This window comes from Hippopotamus amphibius, chromosome 5 (assembly GCF_030028045.1).
Source record: "Hippopotamus amphibius kiboko isolate mHipAmp2 chromosome 5, mHipAmp2.hap2, whole genome shotgun sequence".
In the NCBI taxonomy this organism is placed as follows: domain Eukaryota; kingdom Metazoa; phylum Chordata; class Mammalia; order Artiodactyla; family Hippopotamidae; genus Hippopotamus; species Hippopotamus amphibius.
This window is the reverse complement of record NC_080190.1, coordinates 153,428,347-153,445,630: the sequence shown is the minus strand read 5'-3', so window position 1 is coordinate 153,445,630 and position 17,284 is coordinate 153,428,347. Positions and strand designations below refer to the sequence as shown.

The window sequence follows — 17,284 nt, the reverse complement described above, 5'->3', positions numbered from 1 at the left end:
TTAGTTTCTGGTGCACACTCTTCTGAAAATAAGCATATTTTTAGACCATGAAGTGAGGTTACTATTGTTTTCCTTATCTTCAAATACAGGCAGGACATTCTGATTAGATGATATGATGGATGGCGAGAAGATGCTTCTGTACTCATCCTCAGTGCGGCTAAGGGTGTGGGAAAATGGGCCCTTGTACTTTATTGGCAGTAGGGTGTATCAGAGGCTATCAGCTGCTCTCTGGAAGCAGTTTGGTACCATGCTCCGTGAAGGTGTTCTGTATTGTGATTACTACTCAGTCCTTAATGCCTAAAATTCAACTTGAATAAATGAATGAATTAAGAAATCTTAAAATATTTAAAATTTTGCATATGCTTTGATGCACACATTTTAATGATAAGAATTAGAAATCATATGAATCTACCATTAAGGTTTAGCTGTAAGAATAAACATTATATTGTTATTTATCATACTAAAAGCTCGAAAGAGCCTGGTTGTTTAACCCTATGGGATTTAGTAAAAATTACATAACATCCCTACTGTGGACTGCTGCACACCCACAAGTGATAATGTGGCAAAAAAAAATATAGAAATGATACAGGAAAAAATGCATTAGATTATTTTATCAGTAGGTCATAAAACAGTGCATAGAGTGTTAATCCATTGTTATATGATGATAAACTAATAATTTTTAAAAGGATGTCAAAGAAGGAGGTTTAGATATTGCCTTAAATAACAAATTAACTCCAAAATTTTAGTGGTTTGAAACAATAAGTGTGTGGCCAGCTGACTTTTGCGAATCAGGAGGGAAGCTCTGTTTATCATAGCTGCTCAGGTTCTCAACATGAAGCAAGCCTCATAGTCAATGCTGATCACTGTGCCATATGGAAAAGAGCTCTGGAAGGTTTCACGCTAGGAAATAAATGCTGTAACGTGGAAATAAAATGTGGTAGTTCTGCTTATAACTCATTGGCCAGATCTAGTCACATGTCCCACCCACCCAAAAGGAGCAAGGAATTATAATCCTTCCATGTAATTGGGGTGAGAGAATTAGAAATATTTGGTGTGTAGCACTGAGGATACACCACTTATGGTATCCATACTCAGCTCACTTGGTCTGTCTCTGAGGAGACAGTCCAAAAGTCCTATCAGGTCAGGGCATCAAAGTCCAAGCTTGTGATGTCTGAGTGGTGCCTGGTGGTCTGGATATGGCTCCTTTTGATCTTCAAACCAACTGAAGAAATAGATTATCTCTTCCCCGCAGCACATAGTACAGAATGGTAGAATAGTGGCAGGGTGTCTATTGCACTCCCATTTTGGAGAGGGAAAGTCGCTGGTCCCTATCAGTCCTGAAAGCTAACTGCAGGTCCCAGTCCCCTGGGGATAAGGAAAGCTTCATGATTAGGTTCTGATTGGGCTTCTGGAAAAGGGTTCTCCAGTCCATTGTTCCATGTGGCCCTTGGATCTGCCCTTTAGAGGTCTTTCTTTTTCTATGTGTATTATTTGCCTTTGCTACATCTGAAAAGTGTACTATGGAGTGTGCCTTCCTTCAGGGATGAGAGGCTTAGCCTGAAAATGCTCTTAGAAGCTCACAAGCCCAACTGTTGTTAAAGTTTCTGTCTTTAGACTACAAAAAACTGTCACAAACATTTTTAGAAGGCTCATAGTTTCTTTGGCTGTACAACTTTCTAAAAAAATTAATCAGCTTTTTTTTTATGGTTGATTCTTGTTAGTTCCTTGTGCTAATAGCCGCATACATAGCTCTTTATTGAGACGTCCCTCTCTCTGTTTCATCTTTACTGCAGTTATCTTAAACCAACCAAGCTTCATTGGAAGAGCCACAATTTCAGGCTTTTTTTTGTTTGGGCTATTTTGTCCAAATGAAAGGCTAACTAAGTGCCATCTTAACTCATTCAGAAGTTTAACAGTGGGTGTGAAAGCATACCCTTGATATATGCTTTGACACAAGGCTGTGTTTTAATCTTCCAGTCTTTCACCAATTGCTGATAAGAAACAATTGCCTCTTCTAAGTCTGCTCTCCAAATTCTCTGGACCATCTCTGTTACCTTCCATACTTGCTTACAAATCAGTTAATTGTGTCCTTAGCTGCTTGTTTTTATTGTTGTACCTTTTCAGAGGCAGCCAACAACAGTCAAAATCTGCTAAAAAAGTTCTTTTTCCCAATCACTTCCTGTAAAGCTACAAGTTCACGAAGTGTACCACCTTCCTTTTAAATTACCACAGGTGACATTTTCACAAAATAGATTATCTGTGCATAAATTGTTATCTTTCTAGCTGCAACCAAAGATTCTTTGCTGCCTGTCACCTGACCAATAATCTGATGCCACATATCTTAGGTTTCTGATATGGTATTATTCCAATTCTAGGTACTTATTTTGTATTGACCAGAATAAGAGAGATCTGGTCCTCAGTTTTGTAGGTCCCTGAAATTTTGTCATCAAATGATTTCATCCCAGTTTGAATGGAATACACATTCAGATTCCTAAGAGATGATGGATAAAAGTGCTTATTTGTTAATTTAAAATTGAAAATCTATATAAGTAGCTAAAATATCTGTGTTCTCTAACTAGAACATATTATTCCGAGTCAAGAGGTTCCAGAAACCATTAGTTTAATCTGAATGTTTCTTGGGTACTGAGTGTTAATGGATTGCTTGATCATGAGTGGATATTATTGTGGAATAATTCATCCAGTCTCTGTAGAAGCTTGACCTCCCTTGTGTCACAGCAGAGCTCAGCATTTCATTGAGAGGGACACATTCAGACAGGGATCTCATCTTGTAGCTTATAGTCTAGGAGGTAGAGACAAACAGCAAATGGTGAACACAAAATAACACATCACATAATGCAAATGCATTTTAAATAATAAACCTGGGTGATGGGATGCAGTGTAACTTGGAGGAGGGAATGGAGGAAGATATTGCAATATTTTATCTAGAATAACCAGTGAAAATCATTCTAAGGCAGTGACATTAGAGCCAAGAGTCAAATGAGGGGAGAGGGGTCATCATAGAAGATATGATGAAAGAACAGTCTATGTAGAAGGAACAGCAGGTTCAAAAGGCCAGTGGTGTGAATGGGCTCAGTGTGTTGGAAGGATAGAGAGAAGGCCTGGGAATGAGGGGAATGGTGAGGAGAGAGGTATGTGGTCCTGCCTGAGAGATTGGCCAGGGATGTATCATGTACAGCTTTGTCAGTCATGTTGGTGTTTGACTCTAAGCCCAGTGGAGCCACTGGGAACTTTTAAGCAGTAGATCAATTTGATCTGTTTTATGTTTGATCTGGCTGTTTGAAGAATGAACTGTGGCAGGAAAAGAGTGGAAACAGTCCACTGCAGTCAAGGTGTGAGACATTGGTCACTTGGGTTGGAGCTGTAGCAATGGAGATGGTGTTAGGTGGTGGGATCTTGAAACTGTTTTGGAGATAAGAGTTGGCAAGATTTGCAGACAGATTGTTTGAGAGATGTGAGGAAAAGTAAGAAAACGAAGGTCGTTTCCAGTTTTTTGGCCCAAGAAACTTGGTGGTAGTGATACCATTAACTGTGATAAGGAAGACAGCTAAGGGTAAATCAAGAATTTTATTTTGGACATACTAAATTTGAGATGTCTATTAGACAGCTGAGGCAATGTCAAGTAGGCAGTGGGATATATAAATCTAGAGCCCAGGGGGGTGTTAAGAGCTGGAGGTAGAGATGTATGAGTCATCAGTACAAAGATGTTATTTTAAGCCACAAAAGAGGATGAGATCACCTAGAAAAGGAATTCGGAGAGAAAAGAGGGTGGATGACAGAGTTAAGGGTTAGCAGAGGAGGAGGAACCAGAAAGGGAAATTAAGACGGAGCAAAGTTGAGGTTGGAGGAAAATCAGGAGTGAGCGGTATTGTGAAAACCAAACAGAGATATTTCTGCGAGAAGAAAGTCAAGTGCTGAAAGTTGATGAATGCCCTAATCCAGCTTCCTGCTTTATATTTCTCCTGAGCACCCACAATACCATGCCCCCCTCTCTAGCATTTGATCGTACTGGAAAGGAGGGTAATTATGGACTAGTAATTGTTTGTATTATTATTCTCTTTTGGTCAGTCATACTAAGAAGAGGACGAAGTGGCATCTTGGTGAATCAGGCCTCTGCTCCAATATTGACATCCCTGGTGGTAACTACTCACTTGCTGTGGGAAGATCACTCAGCTTCTCAGAGCCTTGGTTTCCACTTTTGTTTTCCGGGGATGACAATACTCATATCAGAGTCTTGTTGTGGGAATTAATATAATGTATACAAGGCACTAAGCTCAGTGCCTGGAAAATGGTAATTAGATCAAAATGGTAGCTTTTATTATTTTTTTTCCCGGATAACTGACTGGCTAATTATGGAGATGGGTCACTATCAAGTTAAGCCTGGGAAGAGGAGTTGGTGATTGTTGAGGACGATGTTGGAGAGAGAATGTCCACATACTGTTACTATAGGATAGAAGCCAGTCACTCAAACTATAATTAAATGCCTCCTGCTGCTCTATTCCCCACTGCCACGTACTCATCCTTTTGAGTCAGGGTGTGTAAAACTCAGATAAGTGATGTTTTAAGAGATGGCTGATCAGTGATAGAAATGTACCTCTGTGCTTCTCTGAGAAGAATTAACCAGGCCTGGCGATATATCAGGCTGCCAGTGAGCAGATAAAGTAGGGACAGGGGCCTCTGCAGAGCCGAGAGTGGGTCATGAACTTTGTTAAAATAAGCAGGCATTTTACTACCGTGGGGCAGCTCACAAGCCAATCTTATGCTCTGAAGCCCAGGAGACTAGGTCAGGGATATAATTAAGCAAGCATCCCGGATTCATTTTCCAGAAAATGAGGCTGTCAGCCCTAGCTGCTCTCTGAGAGGTTTTTGTTAAACATAACAAGTGCTCTGAAACTGTTATAGTTCCCCTTATGGTCCCTCTGTGCCAGCCACTTTCATCCATGGAAGTGGTTGGGTGGCAGTGGCCGCCCTGGAGTCGGGTAGGGAGTCAGTGCTGATGGAGATGTAGCAGTGCCCTTCCTCCAGATTGACACCGCGCACCCCTTGGGCTCTCTGAGGACATCTCATCTCGAGTTTTGAAATAATACTTTCACCACACCCTTTCCTCAACACAAACACCAATTTTTCAGTTCAGATTGACCTATTAAACTAATTTTCCCTCGCGGAGAGTCATCACTTTGGCTTAACTGTCGAAAAGGTAGTAAGCCAGCTGTGGAGCTGGACTATCTCGGTTTGCATCTTGACTCCATCACTTAAGATCTCTGTGCTCTTGATGAAATTGATTAATCTTTCTAATCCTGGATCCTCAGCTACAAAACGAGACTGATTACTGTTGTGTAGCCTATTGTGTAGATTAATAATTAATCCATACAAAGGACTTACTTAGCATTATTTACTAACTTAGGACTGTTAAGTCTTTAATAAACATTGGTGGGATATTTTGTCTCTATTATGCAAGAACACCAAGAAGCTCATTTTAAGAGGCTTCTTCATGTTGTTATTGTCACTAGTGGTATTTTACATATCATTGGTGATTTCAACATTTTATTCTACCCTCTCTGATGCTCTGAAGAAAGAGATACCATGTTGGAAGCATCTAGGAAACTAGCTTTATGATATAGTAGAGGATAATGACACCTCCTCTAGTTTTATATTTATGAGGACACCTAACCCATCAAACAAAATGTCAACACGGAGCTGGAGTCATTTAACCGAGTATGTTTATCCTTAGGGTGTTTTCAGCTGCGTGTAATAGAAAACTGACAGAAACTGGCTTAAATAATAAGAAAATGTATCTCACAAAGCGAAAAGTCCAGAGGTAGGATAAACTCAGCCATGTTCTGTAGGAGCCACTGTTTCCACATGTATGCTTGTCCTTCCTTTCAGACATGTCCCTCTCTAGTCATAAAAGGGCTGGTAGAGTCCCAGCCATCACCTGTAGAAATGACCACATCTACAGAAAGAAGGGCCGTTTTTCCTTGTGTCTTTTCTCATAGGATCCTACTGATGACAGTAAGAAATCGTTAGCACTTGCAACCTTCTGAACGATCCCTGTGCTTTCCACTCATACAGCAGCCTCCTTAGGCATGTAGATGGTCTCAGAAGTTCAGCGTAAACAGCTCAACAACTTGCCAGCCCGGCATCCTGGGGTCCTCTCTTCCCTCTGCCTGTACCTTTTTCCACATGGGCAACTGCACATTTTAAAGTCTATTACTTGCAGAACCTCATTCCTGGTTCCAGTTGTTTTTATCAATTTGGGTTATCTGTCACAAGCAGCAGAAAACAACTCTGGCTGATTTAGTCAGAAGATACATTCATTTGAAGTGTACTAAATAGCTCCAGAATGCTCCTGAATTTTCTTCTGCTATAAAGGACATTATGGAGACACTTGGCAAATTCCAAATAAAGTCTGCAAATTAGATAATAGTATTGTATCTGTATTCATTTGATGATTTTGAAAATTGTGCTGCAGTTTTGTAAGAGAATTTCTTTTTATTAAATACACAATGACATTTTAGGGAAAAATATCATGTCTACAATTTACTATTAAACAGTTTAGGAAGAATACACACAGAGAGAAGGATAAAGCAGTGTAGAAGAGTTTTGACTTAGGGACATTGACTGAAGGATATTCAGGAATATTTTGAACTTCTCCTGTGACTTGTGTAGGTTTTTATATCCAATGAAAAATTTGTTTTTTATGATGCAAAGAGATACATGGTAAGGTTGCAGTGCTGTATCAAGTCCAACAACTTGCTTTAATGAATCACTAAAGACAATGAGTGTGATATTTAGTGAATAGCTCAGGAGTGGCCTAGATTGCAAAAGATCCGGGCTGAAAGGCTTCAGAAGCAGAAACAACGTTCCACATCACGCCACGGAGCTCAGCCCTTGTGGACAGACCTGCCATCTGCATGACGTGCTGCTGGACTTTGCAGTTTGCACTGCTGCAGTGGCTGGTGCTTGACACTCTACACCAATATCAGCACAGCTGTGGCTGCTGCTCCCAGATAATCTTTTTACCACGGCCACCACTGCCAGGGACTTGTTTCTAGGACCTTTGCATTTCAGCTTCACTGCGTTAGATTCAAAATCTGCAATGCAGCAATCAGATTGAGAGAGCCCGAGTCATGGGTTTTTACCCAGGCACAAGTCAGGCTTGTAAAAATGACTTTCAGGAATTTTCAGTCTCTAGAGCGACACACAAGTCCTGCTTTGCCACAAAGGGAGGGATTCTTCAAGGAGGAGTGGGTTTCAGACACTGCCTAACCCACAAGAATGACAAATGTCCATTGCAAGATAGTGTTTGCAATTCTCTCCCTTAGAACGTCAAAAGACATTCTGGGTGATGTTCCGTTGAAGGTAGGAGCAAAAGAAAATGTATTCCTCTCAATGTAGGAGGAGTGAAATATTCACAGATGTTGGGTCCTAACTCACATGTACACTCATAGTGGAAGTTAATATGGAAGAAATTATCCTTGATGAGATTTAACCATCTTCTGAGATTACATGGAAAAGTTGAACCCTTTGTTTTCAGTTGGATTGCTTTTATTCTCAGTAGTCTTTATTCTGGACATTGATTTTTTTTTTCACTCTCACACACTTTTTAAAATTTTCCCCTCTTCTGTTTCTTTCTGTGAAAACAATTGGGTTATTTTACATGAGGTCAGAAGATACTCAGTTCCTGTCTCTCAAGAAGAAAACCCAGTCCTCAGCTCTGGTCCGGTATCTAGCGCAAAGCAGAGGCTCAACATACTCAAGGTTTCTTACTCAAACCTTGTTTTATTATATAATATAAATGTAATTGTATAACACAATATTGAGGTCTTCTGCCTAGTAGTATAAGTGCTGTTTGTGCATTAAGCACTAAGAATAATTTTTTTGCTTCTAATATCTAATTGGAAAAGAGACTCATGCTTCACTTAAGGAAAAAACAGCAGTGTTACATAAATCTTAAGAGAATAATATTTTATTTTTATAAATGTTCCCCATAAAAAAAACAATTAGAGGAAAGTAGCAAGATATGAGAAATAGTACTCTAAAAGTATTTGACATCTGGTTGGAATTGTTATGTCATTTGATTGTCCAAAGTTCCTTTGGAGGGGTCGAGGGAATTTTAATGTTTCATTTGGCAGTCAGATCTGGAGATGAATTTAACTGGCCTTAAGTAATGCTGGTCTGTTCCTGAGAGAGAGAGATGATTGAGAGGGAGGGGTGGAGAGGGAGAAGAAGCCTTTACTTACACTCCTTGAGGGATGATTCAGGTGGACAGTCTGAATTATGGGACTTATTGGCAGCAAGTAAGTGTTGCCAGAGTGGATTACTGCAAAATGCTTTAGCTGGGGATGGTTTTGAAAACCACTCATCAATTACAGATGGTACCTGGCATAGTAGCATGAGTACCCTTGAGGGCTTTTGTCCAGGAAATTTGAAGAAACCTGTTATCTCTGACCTCCTCTAACCACCTCTTCCTTCACGGATGACCATTCTTACCTATAGACCTCAACTGCTTATCACAGACCTACCACTCCAGACTGTATATCAATTACTAAACGATGCCCCGTGCAGGACAGTGACTTTAAATAGTTTCAGACATGATAAAGACCAGCATTAGTCTTTGTTAAAACACTGAGTGGCTCTGTGGTCTCTAGTCACAAGTGAAAGGATCAAATTTGGAATTTCTAGATACCAGAATTACACTAGGGTTAAGCAAGTGTCCAGATTTTCCCAGAGTTCATTTGGATCTAGTTGTTGCTTACTTGAAACAGGAAGTAAGATGAAATGTCCTAACATGGTTAAACTTTATAGGCAAATGAACTCAGTCCAGTGGCAGCAGGTTATGACCGTCCCTATCTGGGTTTATGTAGTGACCCATGGTAACTTGGGTCCATGGATAGATACCTGGAAGGTCCATGGATAGATACCTGGAAGGTCCGTGGAAAGATTTCGGGATATTCACGAGTCTACTCAAAGTATAAGCACAATTTTATTTGTATTTTCTTATTGCATTTATTTTTTTTCTGAGGAATGTCCATACTTTCTATTGGATTCTCAAAGGGGGTCCAAGAAATGGAAAATTTTGAATATACTGCTCCATAGTGAACGGCACAAATCTCTCTCGATCTGTGATGTCTCTAGCCCTTAGGCAAAGCTGGGTTACGCTTTAGAACAGAGTCAGCTTCCTGGAGTGCCCTCTGCAAGGAATACTGAGACATCACTGAATTAAGTGGAAAAACTATGAATTCATCTCGCTCCTAGACATTGCCCTTGAGTGAAATTAAAAACTGAAACTTTTTCATTTGTCTTTTGTGCATTTTTGCAAAGCACCCATGCAGTCACAGCCACAGTTCTGGAATTAAATGATGCACATCATACTAAGTATCCTGGAGACCCAAGTGGCTATTTCTTCCAGGAGTCAGAGTTAAGAACTCCGGTTGAGTAATCACAAATAAGAAAAAAAGTGTTTTTACTCATATGTCTCATAAAAATGAAAGAATATCCATGTCCTATCTTATTTCTCACAGCTTCCAATTCCTTCATCCCACAGCTGTTCCTTCACAGGGCAACTCTCCGTATTCTCTGTTGCAGTCTAGGCTACTTATTTTCCTCTCTTGTAAACTCTCCCTTTATCCTTGCTCTTTATTTTGCAGATCAGCTTAGTTGCTTTGGCTTAGTGCTTCCTCCTGCCTTCTCCTTCTGGGCCTGTCCCTCTCCAGCCAAATCCCAGATTCTGCATCACAAATGTTCTAGTACCTGGGCTGGAAAAGACTCCCTTTGTGGAAAAGCGGGGAAACAGGGAACACACACTCCTAAAGCTTGTTGTGGTTGCACATGGCAGAGTGTTGATTACAAGAAATGAGTGATGTTTATCATTTTTTAACTTTAAAATCATTTAATATGCCTCGCAGGTGGTTTTCTGATTTGGAAAACCACAAAAGAAAAAAAAAAAGTTTAATGCTTTCCAGATTCTTTTTTTCAGAATTCTGCTTCACATTGTGGAAATGAATTTGTCAGTGAATCTGATTCTGGGTGTGGTTTTCATTAATAGAAAATCTGTTTCTTCTGTCTCCGCTCAGAGTTGATGGGCTCATATGAGTCTTTCCACTTGTGCCAGACAGCATGCTAGACACTGGTGAAATGAAGATGAAAAGGCTCATCCCAACTTTAAGGACTGATGGACAGACAGATAGAGGGATGATTACAGTGTGTGAAGATAAATGTACCAGTAGGGTTGTGTGTATTGGGCAATGGGAACCCAAGGTGGGAAGCATCTACATTTGCCTATAGGAGGTGAGCCTTAAACTAACTCCTGAAAAATGAATAAATTTTAGGTGAAGGTGAGAGTGTAATTGCAGAGGGTACACAGTGCACGCAAAAGGAAGGCACGAGAGGACATAAGAGGCTTGAAGAGGTGGAGCTGGAAGAAAAAAATTGAAACCAAATGTGACTGGTCAAGTTCTGTTTAGTCTACACAGTAAGGGATCTTGGTTTTCCTCATGGGGAATTCAGAAGCTTTTGAATCACTTCTGTAGCCACCATGGCAGTGGTTCTCAGTATGGCATAGCTAACTGGGTAGGCTCAAAGTTCAGATGGCCTAGGTTCCCTGTTCTTGCTGGTAGAGTGCCATTGGACAGTGCACCTGGCTTCCCTGTGCATCAGTTTTCTTATCTATAAAGTGAGGATGTCTCTTTCCCAGGGTTGTAGTGAAGATTTAATTCATCCATGTAAGATGTTTAGAATTGTATCAATACCTAGCATAGGTATCAGAGTGCAAAAAAATAAAAGCACACACACAAAAAAACCAAAAAACCATGAACTGTTTTGTGCATTCCCTTTCAAGCATCAATAAATTGAATGTTCTGCAACATTCCAGTTTGATCTTCTAACAAGGTTGGCCTTGGGAGTAATTAAGTGAATCAGACACCTCTCTATATGTTGCAAGAAGGGTAGTGTCAGCTACTCTCTGTTCTACCAAGTTTCCCCTACTTGGGAAAGTCATGATACCCAGTGATTAAACATCACTGGTATCTGAAGATAGTTGATAACTAAACTGTTATTAAGCACTAATATCTGGATGTAATAAAGTTATCAGAGATGAGAGCAGAGCCTAGGGGGGATGGATCACAAACCTGGTAAGTTGAAGGCACAAAATGAAAAATAAAGGAATAAAAATTAATTTTTGTTTGTAGCAAAATATATGATTCAAACTTTGTTCACAATATAAATACTGTTTATTGTTTATGAAATGCTTTAACATGTTATCTCATTGAATAGTTAAAATTATCCAGAGAGATGTAGGTAGAGCATCTTTTATTATTAAGAATGTATCCAAAATAAGGTAACCAAGGCATAGGCAAATACAAGTGTGGCAACTTTTGTTCTCTTGCCCCTTCTCTATGTGTAGCTCTACAGTGTTTTTATTGAGAAGGGAAGAAAGGTCTAAAATCCACTTTGGAGAGTTGTATGATTTCTGGTGGTGAACTTGCTCCATTTGTCAAGAAGTTGTAGTCACTGGTAGTATCTGCTGCCTGCGGTGGAGAACTTGCTTGGGGTGTGTGTATTATTCATGGTTACAGGCTAGCCCGTTATAGCAAGGCTTTAGGATTGCCACCTCATATTTATAGACACATAGCAACAACAACGAACAAAAAAATGGACTGGGAATTTATTCCATGAATATTTTTATAGCCTATGCTGTGTGTAGAGTCACCATGGAGTGACTCAAGGACCTTACAGAGAAGTTGAGGAGGTGTGAACTGCACATATAAAAGGTTAAATGAAAATAAGTGAAGATGAGAAGAAATAAATGAAAATATCTTTAGGTACCATGTTTTCTATAGCTACTATCAAATAAGTGGTAATGAGTGGCTGAGAGAACATCTCATAAACTCAATTCCCACTTAAAAATATGTACCTTAAACTCATGAGCCTACAAATCTCTTATGACCGATCAAAATGCTTATAGAATAAGCATGTGGAGAGGAGAGGGAAAATAGAGACCTAGATAAAGACACCAGAACATAAACTCCATGAGTTTACAGACAAAGCTTGAATTATTTGTTGAATCACCAGGGCTTAGTAGAATACATTAGTAGATGCTCAAAAAATATTTGCTTGTTTAATGAATGAGTAGATACATGGATTGGGATGGGCATATATACACTAATATGTATAAAATAGATAACTAGTAAAAAATGAAATTGTAAAAAAAAAAAAAAGATGCATGGATAAAGGCCAGAGATAAGCATAGCAGTCACAGAACTGAAAGAGTATATTGTAAGGTACTCCAAGGTGGGTTCAGTGTATTTTCATATGTTTATACTTGGCATGTGGCACGTAATAGGTGTTCAATAAATGCAGAGGAAGGAAGGCAGGAAAGGAGGGAGGATGGCAGTGAATAGCGTAGGATCATGAGACTGGAAGGAAATTTGTGACGTCATTGGTCCTTCTCTTAAACTGAGGAAAAAGTCTGAGTATAGAGTAAATCTAACCAACCAATCAAACAAAAGCCTCTTAGAGGTGACATTTAAAATTGTTAATCAGTCTAATAGAAAGAAGCAAAGGGCTAGAGTTTGAGGAAGAATTCTGAATTGAAGTCAGTTTGAATCCTGGCTTTGCCAGTTTCTCTGTCTGTGACCGTATACAAATTGTTACACTAATTGGGTCTCAGTTTCTTCACCTCTTCAAGGGGAATTACTGTGATGCAGAATTTTTATAAAGATTAAATAAGATAGTGTATTAACATGTTCAGTAGCATAATAAATGTTTGTATAAAGACAGAAATTCCTCAACTATGTTGAACTGGTAAAGGTTAATAAAAATGCTAAGGAAAGATTTTTCTTTGGAATCTTTTAGAAGGAGAAATGTTAACTAAAATTACAAGTATCTTTTCTTAAAATTTAATTTTTGGTAAATCCTAGTTCTTTTGGTTGGTGACATGTCTCAAAGGAGTTTGCATACTAGGGAAAGTGCTTAAGAATAATATCATGTGATAATGTAAATTATCTGTCCTGTTATGCCACAAAAATTCTTCAATATTTAATTAAAAACTCCAACAACTTAAAATTCAGGAAGTGTCAAGAAATTAATTGAGAGTATAGACTAGTGGTTGAAGGACTTTGGCTATCAACTCCAAAGCCAAACTTTCTCTCCTGGTTCAAATTACTGGGAGGACTTGGAAAGAATGGATCCAACTGCTATAATAGATGCTTATGGTTACAGCAGGAAGTGTAGATATTAGTGTCTGTTTTGATGTGCTGTCCCTGTCTGAATTCCAGGATAGGTTTTTTGGAGAGTCAGTAATGGAAGGAAATGAGAAGCCTGTCACAGCTAACAGCCCAGAAGTCTCTAGGGGTTGTGTCAAGGGTAGCCTTCAATCCTGCAGGGGTTACAGCTGTTCCAGGAGATATGTAAAGTTTTAAAAATATTAAATAAATGAAATCGGTCCTTTTATTCTCTTATACTATACACAGTGCCAGCTCTGGGCTCAGGGACAAATCCACTGACAAGTGATTAATATCAGGGAGAAACACCCAAATCCAGAGAAATGCATAATTCTGCCTCCGTCAGTTCTTGGTTGAGAGTCACTTGGATAAAACACAGTCACTTGGATAGGACATGCCAACCAGGTCAAGTGTGGCCATGGCAAAAGTTGAGTTCCAGTTTATCTTTGCTACCACTGTTCTGTCATTGAAAGTATCCCAGAGGGATGGGAGATTTGTTTTCTCAGACACTGTCTTTGTGAGCGAGGATGACAGTTTCTCTCTCTTGACCCTTTAGTGCAATTTTGTCAAGTCACACAAAGAAATATCCAGCCACCTTGTCCCCAGGTCTCTCTCCACCTATTCTGACCTTAAGTAACCCCAGCACTTAGCTAAAATTATTGGAAAAATAGAAACAGGAAAAAAATATTACAGCTAGCAAGGTCCATTATGATGATCCAGTTACCTACTCACACCTCATTTTACAAATGAAAAAGATGAGGACTTGGGAGGGGATATAATCATGTAACTGGCTTATCAGAATCAAAGTAGAGCCCCAAACACTCAACAGCCAGGCCAGAGTATTTTCTGGCACTCATGGCTTGAGAAGCATGATGCTCCCAAGATGTTGAGCTGAGCAGCAGAAAAGAAGGAAACTAGGAAAAGCCTACAAAGATAAAGTCTGAGCAAGATGTATTTGCAGACTGAGTGCAACTTTAAGAAATAAGAAGAATTTGATATGCATGTGCATAAAGTGAATATTAAAGGAGTCTGTTAGTGTTTAAATGATATTAAAAGGAGTGAACACTGATGGCCCTCCAAGGAGGTGAATGAATGAATGGACCAAAGGTTTTTTTGTCTTGATATTTCTTGTGTTGGAAAATCTGGTACTGAGCTAGGTGAGGTATATAAAAGAGAGGGAGGGTAGTGAAAGTCTGTGTGGCCATCATGGGCTTGAGTCCATTAGGGATCAGACTCACGTACCGTCATGGGGAGCAGCTGAGCTGGATCCAAAGATTCGAGTCTGTCTGCATAGGGTTTCTCTAATGCGAAGGAAAAAAAATCAGTGAAACTGAAAAGATAATGGAAATTTCTCTTTGTGCTTATCCATAATTGCTGAAGATTTGAGTCATATGAGAACAGCTTTGAATTCCCTGGGATAGGCTGACCAGTGGAAACATCTCAAGCCCTCTGGTTGTCCATGAAGTCTGTTTAATCAGCCAGCCAACTAGTCAGCCATTCTGTTAATGGTCAGTTCAGTCCAAATGGTTAACTGGTGGGATATGACGAATACAGCCATTGTGTCTCCTCACCTGTAGATTCTGGGCAATGCCCACTTCCCCTGCTAGTCCTCTGAGGGTTTGATGTTGAGATGTACTGACTCATGTGGTCCATATACAGAGTGACTTTTTAAGATGAAGTGGTAAAATCTGGCAGTAATCCAGTATTGAATAAGGAAGACCACTGGACTATGTAGGCTCCAGACTAGACAAATCGTGGAAAAATGTGCTTTAGAATAGTGCCTAAGCTTGCAGGCTTCACACACAGACTGACTAGTTTAAATTGTGGCATCATCCTTTCCTGGGTCTTTGAACTAGTTACTTAACCTTTTGCTGTGCCAGTTTCCTTAACTGTAAAATACAGGAATAACAATTCCCCTCTCATCAGAATACTGTAATATTTACGAAGGGCTTGAAAGAGGGTGTAGCACAAAATAAATGCTCTATAAATATTAATATTATTAATCAGTTAATGCTAATGATTAATACTAATTAATACTATTTAAGTGTAGAAAACCCTGTTGACATAAGGAAATGATGGATGAACATGTAATATGCTTTAACACATATTCAGTGGTATATAAATATAAGATTATTAATGGTAATAGTAATATTACTAGAGGCAGTGATTGAAGAAATACTTGCAAAAAATCTTTTGGGTTATTTAATCTCCTTAGAACACCAGGCAACAATTAGCTGGAAACTTGGCATTATCTAGCTTTTACCTTGAGGTTTAGGCAGAAGGTAGTTGACTCACTGGTTCAGTGAGTACAATATTACAGCTACAGACATCATTGAACCTTTGCTATAAGCTCAGAGGTGGAAGAAATATAGATCAAATATGGTTCCTGTCATCAGCATCCCATATAGAATAATGAGGGAAAGAACACATAAACCACTGGCTGTAATCCAAAGAATATTATTTTCTCAGAGAAACTCATCGTTGGCTCTTTAACTACCATGTTTATCCTTCCTTCTCTTTCTCCACCTAGTTTAGGAATTTTTATTGTACATCTCAGACCCCATGTTCTTATCTTTTGTAGCCTTTCTCATCATTGTAATTTAAAAATATCTTTTTGCAATTTAAAATTTAATACCTGTCCCGTCCCACTTAACAGTAACTTCCTAAAACCCAAGACTATGTCTTCCCTTCTTACTGCTAAGTCTTCAATGTGTAGCACAATGCCAAGCACAAAAGTACTTTATAACTATTTGTTTATAGAATAAAAGAGGAGGGTCCTGCCTAGTCAAACTGGGGAAAGGTCCACAGGGGAGGAACTGGGTTTGAAGGTACAGAGAGATTCAGTGGAGGAAACACATATATGAACCTTTAAAAACAACTGCATGCTCCCAAATAACTAAACTGTCTGACTTGTTCCTACCACTGAGCCCTTGTTTACCTGAATTGTGTAATCATTTTGACATTTTGGAGAAATGTTTACTAGGCAAAAGAAGCAGAGTGCTACAACTGGGTCAGGCATCTGAGTTCAAGTTCTATTTCTGCCAGTCAGGAGCTCTGCACACGTAACTGCACTCATCTGCGCCTCAGCTTCTGCATCTACATAAAGTAGCAACATCCATCCCTCCTGAGCTGTTGTGGGGATTGAGCTGGTACATGGGAGTTGGGGGGGAAACCTTTTGTAAACTGCAAGCATATATGAGAACTGCTTATTAGTATACTTGGCCATAACTGCATTTGCAAAAGTAATAACCACAGTGACACAAACAGTTCTTAACAACTGCCTTTCATCAAAGGAGGTCTCACAGAAGCCCCAGCAAGTGGCAAGTTGCTGTGTTTTACAAACCCAGGTTCTCCATTAAAGGGAACCAGCTCATCAGCAAGACAGGAGCTTGTCAGCTTTCCCTCCCCCTGAATCTGGGCCAGGTCCGGAGCCTGAATTTCATGTACAGTGATAAAGGCATTGACATTCAGTGTGTTGCCAGGAATCAACAACCTATTCAGAGTAAGATATTATGGCACAGTAGTCCCCAAACAATATGTGTTTTTAAAAATATGCTTAAAACTGCAAGTGCTTTGTGTGGCCACTTTGCAAAATCACTAGAGCTTAAGTATTTGTATTTTAATGTTTATCCCCAAACTGGCCTGCTGTTTTTAAATTGCCCAGGAAACGAAATGTCGAAAATGGAAGGAAACCAGCACAAGCTACATTTAGAAATGCTGTGTTAGTGAGGCAAGCTGTGGGGTTCTGATACCTTAACAGCACCATAAAATGCTCATAATTAAATAACTGTTTTTCTTAACATAGCTGTTCCTATTTTTTCCCCCAGCCACTTATGTAAAAGCATTTAACGTTCATTCTTTCATTACCAACCAGAGACTCTTGTAAAGAGGTAACTGGTCCCAGAAATTGTTAAAAATGTTTTAATAATGGTGTCCTTTACAAAGGGGAAAAATGTATTAGAAAACAAAACCAGGCTCTAGATCCTTCCCGTGGTCATTTTTATTGGCAGCTGGCCCACAAAAAATGATTTATAAGGAGGAAT

General features: G+C 39.4%; 1 pseudogene; it reads right to left on the bottom strand.

Annotated features, from left to right (window-relative positions):
* The window catches only part of LOC130854310 (uncharacterized), a 32,933-nt pseudogene extending 18,048 nt beyond the window's left edge, over positions 1-14,885 (bottom strand).
* Positions 14,886-17,284: the final 2,399 nt, after the last annotated feature.